The 12154-nt window shown below is 49.1% G+C and overlaps 2 protein-coding genes across 3 annotated transcripts in view; one reads left to right on the forward strand and one right to left on the reverse strand.

Annotated features, from left to right (window-relative positions):
* LOC126544090 (oxidative stress-induced growth inhibitor 2-like) overlaps positions 1-12154 on the forward strand; it is a 215669-nt gene that overhangs the window by 85999 nt on the left and 117516 nt on the right. The window contains exon 3 of one of the 2 annotated variants that reach the window (XM_055061708.2): positions 10580-10692. The gene's annotated coding sequence lies outside the window, so the exon portion shown is untranslated. Of the gene's footprint in view, positions 1-10449; positions 10693-12154 lie in introns of those variants that run through there. The other variant, XM_055061707.1, reaches the window with a different exon arrangement.
* Positions 1-12154, reverse strand: part of LOC126543256 (uncharacterized) — a 47146-nt gene that overhangs the window by 29357 nt on the left and 5635 nt on the right. The gene's annotated exons all lie outside the window — the stretch shown is intronic.

Genomic DNA, 12154 nt, shown 5'->3' on the forward strand with positions numbered 1-12154 from the left:
AGCTAGGCAGAAACTAAAAACGGCTTCGCAGGAAGAAGGCCTAACAGAAGTAACGAGGCAGTACATTGATGCATTGAACAATGAGATTCAAGGTTTTGAGCAGTCAATCGAGCGAAGTCAACAGCGGCTGGAGAAATCTGTAGGCTGGACGCAGCGAAAGTGGCAGGAAGTAAATAGCAGATTTTGTTCAAAAGCCGAGGAAAGTAGTAGTACCTGTGAGAATAGCAGCACGTTCACAAGTGAACTCGAAGTGCTAGCAGCTAATGAAGCCTTAGTGGCAGCAGAGGCCGTTAAAGGCCAGAGTGAGAGCGACGAGGTGCTGTGCCAACAGATGACTGTAGAGACAGCTAGGCCAGCTGCGAACAAATTGGCACAGTTACCGCGCGTGTGCGTCGCATCTCATGGTAGCGAGGTCGTTAGCGAGGTACAGAATACTACGGACTTGACAGACGCGAGCACCCATGTCGAGTCAGATCTGCGTGCAGAAGTGAAGTGCGAACTGGACGATGCAGTTGAGAATAGTTCTCGGGGTGGCGAGCTCCGTAGCTCACGAGAGAACAACTGCATTGTTCAGGGATCGGTGCGGCTCTCCGCCAGTCTAGATAGCCTAGATAGGGATGATTCAGTTGTTAATCATTCGGACTGTGCGCGTGAGACAGCGATCGATACCGACGGGCTGTGTGCAGATGCACAGCGTGAGCTGGGCAATGCAGTAGAGGGCAGTTCGCAAGAGTGCGAGTTGCAGAACTCGAGTAAAGCCTGCTGCATTGTGCCAGAGTCGGTTGAGCTGTCCGCCAGTCGAGGCAAAGTGAGAGCAGATTTAAATGTAAATCACTCAGACTGTGCGGGTAAGAGACCGATCCGGGCCGACGAAATGTGTACCGGCCAGCACGAGGCACGAGAAGGCGACATGAAAGTGAGTGCGAAGAGAAAGCGCCGTAAAAAGAAGCGCGGTAAAGACCGAAAGACGGTAACTAATGTAGCGCCGCCAAAGATGGCGAGAGACCCAAGAGGGCAGGGCGCAAGGAAAAAGGTGCGGTCGTCACTGACGATGTTGACGCATCGAAAACGTTCGAGCCACCGGTCAAAGGGGGACCGAGAAGCTTGTTCTGCACGGACGCGGACAAAGGGCACGGGGCAGTCAAATTCCTCGTCGTTCCTTCGTTCTCTTCGAAGCTCAGCGTGCAGTACAAAGAAGCGCCAGGTGGCAAGACGAGACCAGGTGGGGAGTAGCGACGTGGTCAGTCGAGGTCATGTTGAAAGCGGGGCGCGAGGACGCAAATTGGCAGGAGACCGTAACGTCTTGGGGGAGCTGATAGTGAGTCAGCCCTTTTGTTGTTCCTCCGTAGCCAGAGTAGCTTTTAAACCGCGACCACCTCGGGTTCGGCTGAAAGTATGAGTCAGTCGTAAGCAATCGGGAACGGGAGGCCAGGAGAGCTTCCGTAGTAGGAAAACGTGTTGTTTTGTTTTATTTTTGAACATTTGCAAATTTTCGCGATTTGAGACTAGGATTTCTTTCAATATGTAAGGTATGAGCTCTGTTTATGATTTGTTTGAGAAGCTCGAGATTTGAAAGGCGCGTTTTAAGTAAACCTGTAGTCTCGCGAGGTGTTCATTAATAAGTATATAGGCTTTCTTTTTTTGTGTGCGTGAGTAACCTGAAGGTCAAGGTTATCGTTGAGAGGCCTATCGTAACGCGCGTGTGTGTTATTTAACCTTCTTTCTTTTTAAGTGTTTTTGAATTTTCTAAGGTTAAGCGCGTAGATTTTGTCAGTGCGTGATTTGCACTGAGAAGAGCTCTTAGGTCCATTAACGCGTGTCCTGTGCGGACGGAAGGAAGCAGAACGTTGATGACTGGGTTGCTCGTGTGTGTTGAGGGCAGCCGTATTCTGACTTCTCTAGTACGCGTGCGTAGAGCTAGTTATTAGAAGACACATTTGTTCGAAGGTTCCTCTGTGATGCGTAAGTTACGCAAATTGGGTTGTTTGTTTAAGGAACGTGTCCTGTGTGGACTAAAGGAACAAATCTGAGTCAGCGTGATGAAAACTTTGTTGGATGCAAGCACGTGTTCGGAATAGGGACCACAAAGCTAGCGCGATTGTGATGACGTACCTGTGGAGTTGGCCAGACGGTTCAGTGGCAGCAGTACGTGAGATAAGTACGCCACTGCGATAGGGTAAGGACAGGCTGTTAGTGAAGTTAGGCTGCTTATGTTATGTTTGGGTATTGGTGTTTGAGAGCCTTCGGTTTAATTCTGCGTAAACCTTTACTCTTGTGCAGCACGACAGTCAGGTTTGGTCGAACTGAAAGGGGAACGTGAACGCTCGCTTTGGCGGCACGAAATTTTGGGGCAAAATTTGGGATTCCCAGTTGAGTGACTTGCATTGGAATTGTGATAGGAGGCCTGGTGGGTTAGCAGCTGATTCCGGGCGTTTGAACGCTGAGCGGTATTGTGTTGCCGGGTCGGCTCTTCTGTGCCAGTTGTTGTAAGATGGTTGAAGGCATTCCAAGTACGCAGGGGTTGCAGAGAGCAAAGCCATCGTCTTGCTCGCCAGCCATTCTCTTCTTGCCCAGCGGTTGCCAGCACTGGCCAGGCGAGATTTTCCGGGCCATGGAGGAGCTGTTAAGGATGGCCGTACGGGGTGGCAACGTGCCAGCTTTCAGCCCGCTGCACGTGTTCCAAGCCCACCAGACGGGGCGCCCTTCGGAGAACTGCGAAGGGCCGGCAGCCACGTGGCGCGCGATCAACTGAGGAAATTGGTACTTGGCCGAGCCACCCGGGACAAAGCAGTTCTACGAAGCCCTCTGACGTCGGCACTGAAAGCTGGGCGGTACCGAGAACTGCGGATGACCGGCAGCCACGTGGCGCGCGGTCAGCTCAGGAATGTGGTACTCCGCCGCGCCACCCGAGACGGAGCACAGTTCTACGAAGCCCTCGGTCGTCGACTCCGGAGCCTTTGTGTGTATGGGCTCGAACTTGTGTGCCTTTGTGTGTGTGAGCCATACTGCGGGGCGGCGGCAAGTTTACAATGATTGGACGAACCTTCCCGACCATTCCTGCTCCGTCCGCGCCGAACGATGACGTCGAACTATGACGTCAAGCGGAGAGCTTATAAGCAGCGTTTGCCGGCTGCTAGAGTGCTCGTGTCGTGCTCGTTGTCGGGAGCTGAGTGCTCTGTCATGCTCGAAATGTAGTAGTGAGCTGTGTGCTCGTAAACTGTTTGCTGTATGTTAGTTTTGCGGGCTCCATATGGGAGTCGCGCTAGTCTGCCAATGTATGTCCTGTTTATAAATGTAAATCCTGCAATTAAATCCTGCTCGCCTAGCCCTGTCATCCCAAGTTCATCTCTACAGCTACGTCTGACAAATCCAATAGCGATCAGCCGTCGAACCGGCAACGTGATAGCGACAGCGCCTTGAGTCGAAACATGCCTTCGAAGTTGAAATACGCAAGCTTCAGACCTATCAAGCCGTGCACGTGAAGGTTTAAGTGTGGGTTTGGCCCATTGGCGTAGCCGGGGGAGGGGGGTGGAGATTCCCCTGAAATTTCCTGACGGAACTCGCTCCACACCTTTCCCACGGAACAAAGTTTCAGGAGGTGTGCTCCGAAAGAGCGACATATATGAAAGTGAAAGACTGAATGTGAAAGCAAGGCAAGGGCAAGTGGCGTTCCGTAGGGGGAGGAGAGGGTTGTCATATGTCACCGTACCTAGAACTTAAGTCTATGGGCGTCTTGCGCTGAAGTTTGAGATATAGTAGCGGCGCCTGGTGGCGGCGCTCGAAACGTTGTCTGGGTAGTACCAGCTTGGGTAGTATTGAGCCCTCGCTGTGGCGAAGCACGTTTCTAGCCCGAGTTTTGCGTCGATTCGCGCTTTTTTCTGCCATGTTGCGAGTGCGAAAAGGCTCGTCGCTTCTCACAGACCACGCCGACCACGCTACGAGCTCGCTGCAGCCTATAGTTTAATGAAAACGGACTCTCCGTGAGACGAAATGTTGGAAGCAGAAGGAATCGGCGACGCCGATCCGGAGAGACCTAGCTCAGCCTCGAAAAAGCGTCACCGTCGTTACTTCTGCGTCGCGGGCTGCCGTGAACAAGAAGGCCTGAATCCCAACATCAGATTCTACCGTTTTACTTCAAGGCCTCACGAAGCGGAGCGTCGGGCGCGCTGGATAGCTGCAGTTCGTCGCGCTGGGTAAGCGAAACTTCGCGCCATGCTGACTGCTTCGCCTGTCTTGAAGCTTGCTTAATTATCTGCGTTCTAAAATTCGGTCTTTTGCACCTACAGTCCCGACGGCAGACCGACATAGCAACAGGCATGACATGGTGATTCACAATTCGAGACCCTGCCACAGCGACAATGAACAATTCAACCGGTGCGAAGTGGTGAAGTGGTGTGTGCAAATGAGCACAAATGGTCGGGCTGATTTGGCGACAATTCACTACCCCACTGCGAGCAGCACAGGTTAGAGAGTTAAATGTGCTCATCCTTGACCTCAAGCCAGCACGTTGAGGCAGCGCAGCAAGGTAGTATTGATTGCAGCACATCGGTGTTCGAGCGCTGTCATTAAAAGCCACATCAAGCGAGCAGCGCACGAGCTCGCGCTGCAGCGCGATTCGCATGTACGTTACTGCGAGCTCATAGCATTGCATCAGTTATTTATCGATTGCTAAAGGGACAGATGGCAGTTACTACAGTGCAGCAGGCATAACTACTTGTCTAGCGCGGCATGCAGTCAACAAAGATTGCAGGAGGCCGGCCGTTTCGCGGCATGTCGAAAGACCGCTGCCGTCGAGGCGCGTATACCATCGTGCGCTCGAGCAGTTCGTACATCGTGGCATGCTGAAAGACCGCTACCGTCGCGGCGCGTACCGTCGTGCGCTCGGGCAGTTCCGTACACATGATATCTGCTTATCGCTGTTGTGAATTCATTTATAGCAAGCATTTCCTCGAGCTTGTGCGCCTGAATCTAACAGCGTGCAAAGCTTACCTTAAGTTCAACTTCGTACGCGACTCGCTTCACTTGCGATCGACACCGCGCTAAAACTTCGCCGCTTATTTCTTGAACGGCGTACACGTATTCGGCGTTGCATAATTTATTGCCTTTACGCAGCGTGCCACCCCTGAAAAATCTTCGGCGCTGCAAGCTGTGGTACAACGAAACCGAAAGTGGCGGGTCCACATTGTAAACGTGTTTTCCGAAGCAGACGACCGAGCTTGGTACTACCCAGTTCAGGACAGAAGGCGCCCCTGGGCAATGCAAGAGCCCCATCCTGTTTCCCCGCAACTGCTGTCCTGTCAATAGCAGTTGCATTCCCTCCCACCCCCCCTTATAGGAACTGCGAGTGAATAGAGGCAACGCCGTTACTCACTCGATCGTTTCGCGACTGCGTTGGGCTCTACCCATTCTCTGCCTCCTCTCTACCCTTCTATCTAGCTTCCCTCTGGACTTGGGTGTGATAGAAAGGCAAAGCGCTGCAATTTCTGCAGTGATCTTGCGGGGGGGTCACGGATAATTACAACTGTCAAGAGGCTAATGTGGCGATTGACACCCAGGGAGCTTCAGAGGGCATTGTGCACATTCGCCGAGGTGCAAAGGTCCAAACAAATTTCTCGCGTCTTCTTTTCGCTCTGCCACGCTCCTTCCATGTATATACACGCTCTAAACCACCCCCGACGTGGGCGAACTTTCGAGAAAAAAATTATTCGCTGTAAAAGAAGGCTGATTTGGGCGCGGCCAAAATATATCAAGGACGGGGGCGTTGGTCCATGGAAGCTAAGAAACCATCACAACGAACAGATGGGAGGGCAGGTAGGAGAATGGCCTCGAAGACCACGCAAAGACAGAAATATAGAATGTTAGCGACCACCGCACCGTTCAAAAAGCCGGTGAATGTTGAAGAGTCTGAGAGTGACTAACGGAAAGAATGTTAAGAAGGGGAGTGAAGTGATGGATACGAGGAGGGGGGGGGGGGCATAAAAGGCGTCAAGAACGAAGTTGGCGGATAATTATGGACATAGGGAAAGCTTCTCGTCACTGCCCGATCGCTCAACACCACACAGCCGTGGCCAGTCGCCTAGCTCAGGTTCACTTACCACGTGGAAACATGCGCTGCTTGCTGCGGAGAGCTCATACTAACTAAACAATTTTCAGAATGGGCGGGTGTCAGGAGACACGACGCTTTCAAATCGCTAGGAGCTCCTGGCCCTTATTTTACTGCGAACACGGATGCCCTGATGTTCCCAAAGTTTCTAAACAGGAAGCAACTTTAGTTCGGTCTGTCTGCCTTGTCAGTTCCCGAGTCACCATACAATATGCGTCGCGTGATGACTACAATACTTCCAAACAACTCGGAAGCAGGTGCATCATATGATACTATCGAAGTTCTAGCTCAAAGCTTCGTTCGTTTATTTTTTAATATAGAATAATATACATATACAGCATGTCCACAAAGCCGAAAGCGCGATTCAGTGATAGAAAGCTTGCAAAATAGTGCCCGCCCTCTCTCGAACGCAGCGGTGGCCGTACCACTCACTAGAAGGTCTGGCTGGAAAACAACGGTAATCTCCACTGTTACCTGGGCCGCAACAAGTCTGGCCTGCAAACGAGAAGACACACGATAGTGGCCCCTTTTTTTTGGCCCTGCAAATTTTTGCATGTACCAGCTAGGTCATCGACATAGATTACATAATTTCTTCAATTCGTAAACGAATTTTTGGTAATATCATTTTTAAATATAGCATAAGGATGATAGCATAATTTGATGCGAAGTGGCTGCAAAACGTGCATCCTTGTTGTTAAAGCATTCTTGTCCAGGGAGTGCTAGGAGCTTATGTTTGCGTGGTGTACAACCTTTACAAACCTCTCTCTCTCTCTCTCTCTCTATATATATATATATATATATATATAAACCCCCCTCCTCGTTTCTGGCTACGCCACTGGTTAGACCTAACCCAGTAGAGTTCGTGCACCCGCTAAAAATAGACCTGAACTTAAATATAAGCAGTTATGACGAGAAGGAAACTGCTCTTATAGTTCAGTTGCGGCAACATAGCGATTAGATATCAAGTACTGCTCACTTCGCACGACGCGCCCACAATAAGCGGCAAGCGGCAACACAGCGCTGGCCCACATGTGTATGTAGTATTGGATATGGTGTCGGGCTTGTAGGACGATCGGAGGAACTTGGGGCGACAGGACTAGGCGAGCAGGATTTATTTACATTATTTGCAGTTTAAACAAGACATACATCGACAGTCTAGCGTGACTCCCAAATGGAGCCCGCAAGACGAAGCATACAGCAAACGAGCACACAGCTCACGAGTACATTGACGAACACAGAGCACGACGACCAGCACACAGCTCACGAGTACATTTCGAGCACAGAGCACGACGACGAGCACACTCTAGCAGCCGACAATCGCTGCTTATAAACACTCCGTTCGACGTCATCGTTCGACGTCAACATAGAAAGTCCTCGTGGTCGCCTTTGTGAGAAGAGGGTAGGGGTTTTACACACACACATGCCGCACACGTTTCAGTGCTCTCTCCGAGGGCCGACGACCTTTGCAGCGCAGTCGTCGTGGTGTCCATTGTCCTGCGTCCCCGTAGTCAGATGGTCACGCCCGAACCCAGCCGGCGCCCCTACATTCCAGAGCTGCTATAGTCCGCAGTTCTCCAAAGGAAGTTCACGGTTGGTTAGCGCTGTCCTCGCTGGTTCTCTGAACGGCGCCACCACCCCGGATTGATCGACGCACCTGCAGCGGGCTGAAATAGCTTGCACGTTGCCACCCCGGCCGGCCATTCCTAACAGTAGGTCACCGTTCCCGAAGACTGGCCAGTCGCATTCGCTACGTAGATGGGTGTGTCTGTATGTATTGCTAAGATGACACATTTTTTGATTCCAGAGAAAAACTGTTCAACTCTGAGTCAAACGGGAAACAAGAGAGAATGCATTCGGTACAGCAGCATAAGCTCGCTTAGTTACGAACGGTGTCAGCGATGGCATCCGCGTTTTCGCGTGAGAGCTGCACTGCTATAAGTGAGCGCTCATGCTGAGCACAGTTTTCTCTAATAATATTTTATGGTACGCGCAAATTGCAAGCATGATAAAGAAAAACGAGACTCAGTAGTAACAGTCGGGATCACAGTTGCTGTTGTTTAAATGACTCGGCCGCTTATATTGACTGGCCTCCAGGTGGAACAACGCGGCTGATATGCGCAGACATGTATGTTTTGCTAGGTTTTGACATTATTTCATATCCGTGAGGCGCCGTTTCCACGATATCCGAAACCAACAACCATCTGTGGCTGTAAATGTCAACCTAAACAAATGCACCGCTTTGGCAAATACGACGCAGAAGGCTGCGTTCGAGGGCTTCATGAATATGCGAAATGTCTAATGATCAAGTAAAAGAAATACCAAAAGCTAGGTGCAGGAGCAGACGTCAGCGACATTAAACTAAGGCAGCCGCCTCGGCAGACGGAACTCGGCGTGCTTTTATCGACCGTGCTGTTAGCACAACAACGCAATCAGGCCTGATCATCCAGTAGTTAATGAGTGCTACATGACTTCCAGGAGCGACATACTGCACCGGAGAAGCCATTAATAATTAATCGCGATCCACCAAACGCGCAACCGACACACACTCAACATGGACGCAGGTACGTTTCCAGCGGCGTGCGGCAGAGGGCAACACAGGAACACGAAAAAGCATCGAAAAAGGCAGATTGTGACAACGGCTGGTGATTCCCTATTCGAAAACTATTCGATTCGCTTCTGGCACTATTCGATTCGTATTCGATTCGGTCTCAATTAAAAATCGCTATTCGCACACTTTTTCATAAAAATACTGGGCGCGATCATGATACAATTCGACAGATTTTTTCACTCCTTTTTTCAAATGGGTTCAGTGTGGACCATATTTGACCAACGCATAATAGACAGATTTAGCAGAGCCTTCGCGGCCCACTCCGCTCAGCATGTATCCGAACACTTGCCAATTAAAACGAATGTACGTAGCACGCAGTCACTTTTGGCGAAGCGGGAAAGGGGCTTTCATACTAATACTAATACAGCGAAGTTGTTTATGACTAGGTGCCGGCGAATCTCGTCTCCACGGACATACTAATACAGCGAAGTTGTTTATGAGTAGGTGCCGGCGAATCTCGTCTCCACGGACATAGACCAATTTTTCATGCGTGGACCGATCCCGACGTTTGAATTCATGATAGAATGCGTAAGCGCGACGGAACGAGGACGTAGAAAGAAACAGATACACAGAGAAAGCGCTACTTTCAACTGTAGATTTTATTTTCGCACTCATCAATATATACCGAACGAGCGGAAACAAACGAGGCAAAAAGAACAGTGGTGCATGTCTATTTTGTATAGAGCTCATAGCAGGATGACAAGGGAGGTTGGGGAGGCCTATGAAATTGCAAAATTAGAAGAAAGGTGCGTGAGCAAGCCATCAGTGTCGCTACCTGAAAAACAGATACGATTTCTCGGTTTATCGTTGTAATTATTGAAGGGTATCTTTTGATAATGCCTTAGACACGTAAACGGTTCATCGGCATGCACCACTGAATGTTCTTTTTGTCTCGTTTTTTCCGCTCGTTTGGTATATATTTATGGATGCGTGCGAAAATAAAATCTATAGTTGAAAGTAGCGCTGTCTCTCAGTATCTGTTTCTTTCTACGTCCTTGTTCAGTCGCGCTTACGCATTCTATCATGGGTTAAGCACTCCTCAAACGTGGGCTGATCCCAAAGATAGTGCAATACCGGGCCGACCAGCGGCGGAGGAGCTGTTCTCCATTAAGGGGCCACATCCACAGCTTCGCTGGTCATCCTTCACCACGGTCTTCACAGAGTGGAAGTGCACTGAATTTTTTTGTTTCAGATGCAGCACACACAGCCAGTGTAATGGATGGATGGATGGATGGATGGATGCAAAACTTTAATAAGGTCCTGAGGTACGCGACTCAGCGCGCCAGTGTAATAATAATAATAATAATAATAATAATAATAATAATAATAATAATAATAATAATAATAATAATAATTATTATTATTATTATTATTATTATTATTATTATTATTATTACTCGCACTATAGCGTTCGTTCACACATAATCAGTCACTAACTCGAGAGCCAAGCGTAAGAGCGCAGAGGGATGGCGTCATGCCGCGGAGCCCTAGGTCCTGACCACGGTCTTGACTGCGACGGAACGTTATTCTGTGTCAAAATGAAGAATTAAAATGTGTTCTCAAGCAAATATTTCCAGGCTGTTTGGAAATATTTGGACGCCAGTTTCATAAAAGCATTTATACTCGTGTCCCTCTCGACGCTACAGGCGATGTTGCAGGATGGTGGCGCCATCTAGGAGAAACGTTTAGAAATGTGCAACAACTGCAAGCCCAGGGTCCTCTGACGAGGTACGCGAAGCGCCGGCGTCAGATTGTATGGGTGCGAAAGCTTGCTAGTGTACGCTTTCGCTATCCGTGCATTTTGTGTGGTGTCTGGTCTCGCCAAGGCTGTGTTTGCACCACGTACGTACTGAAAATTGATCTCGCAGGGAGCGTTCACTATGCGGCGGGTCTGGTTTCGATCGCCGCATCGGTTCCCATTCATTGATACAACGTGAACGGCAGCAGAATGAAAGTCCAGGACACGAACAGCAAACACGAGGTAAGCAGCTGAAATCTTTTAAGAAAACTAACGTAAGTGCCGTAATCGCAGTGGGCACCTTTTTGTCATAGTGTAACGCTGTACACCTATCCTTGGCGAAGCTCAAGCATGAACTTGAAGCTCGGTCAAATTGGTCAGATGCAATTGATACTCTTTGTGGTACTGTCGCGTTACGAAAAATCCGGCTCGATCAGCTACGTAAAAATGGGCCACAACAGGACGATTATCCTCGAAAGTTCGCCGGACAAATTCCTTCTGAAATTTTAACAGAAAATGTCTTCGCGCCATTCTCTGGGCGCGTTTAAGTTCATGTACACGAGAGAGAGAGAGGTGAGAGGAGCAACAGAGGATGGAAAAGAAAAAGTAGGAGCAGGAGAAAGCAGGAGAAAACGTATTTAAATTATCGTCGCCCCCCCCCCCCCCCCCTCCCTCCCGTCCTCGCATTTGCGTTTTCTTCTTTTTAATTGTTTTGTCAGAACAAATTTATCAGACGAAAAGGAGATTTGTTCTATGTGATTAGTTTCGTTAACTTCGAGTTACCTGTTCTATTTTTCGATATTTTTTTTCATGCGACAACTCGCCAATTTTTCTGAGAGATTCCGATATAACTCAGTGTAACGTTCCATTAACGTTAACGTTACCGTCCCTCAGGGAGAAGTCTGCGAACTCGCAACGACATTGAAATTGTGTCATCGTAAAAGTGTATGCAATGGTGAGGAGTATGCCTTCAGCTGTTCTTTTTTTCTCCGAACCGCTTAAAAAAAGAATTATGTGACAGATAGCGCATTCCGCCTTTCCAGGTGGATTATTTGAAGAGGCTGACACTACTTGATGCACCGAGTCGCAATGAATATTTGCTGTTTAATGCGGCTTCAACAATTAAAAAAAAATGAATTATTGACTTCAGGGCAGACGTTAGGATTGCAGAAAAGTAGCCTATGTTAAGAGGAGACATGAGCACATAGCGCAACCACGAGACCGGCGCCAGTTTCATGGATATTCGTCCCCAAGATATGTTCGACAAATGCACCGGCATTCCGGATAGATTTCTCACTCACTGCGCGCGGGAATAAGCTCTTGCGAAATCATTAATTGCAACGCTGATGTATTTCGTTGCGCAGTTTAGGTCGAATTGAATTCTGGGGTTTTACGTGCCAGAACCACGATTTGATGATGAGGCACGCCGTAGTGGGGCAATTCCGGTTTTATTTTAACCCCAGTGCACGGCGTTTCTGCATATCGCCCCTATCGAATGTGGCCGCCGCGGCAGGGATTTGATCTCGCAACCTCCTGCTTAGCAGCGCAACACCCATAGCCGCTAGGTCACCGCGGCGAGTAGTTCAGGTCGGATGTCTTGAAAGTGTTATAGTACTGGCATTTCTGCAAAGTGGATGTAATTTCTACTTCTGTCTCTTAAAATCGTATTCAATAAAATTATTAATTGATTACGTTACTACCCGGC

This window comes from Dermacentor andersoni, chromosome 1, assembly GCF_023375885.2.
Source record: "Dermacentor andersoni chromosome 1, qqDerAnde1_hic_scaffold, whole genome shotgun sequence".
Lineage (NCBI taxonomy): Eukaryota > Metazoa > Arthropoda > Arachnida > Ixodida > Ixodidae > Dermacentor > Dermacentor andersoni.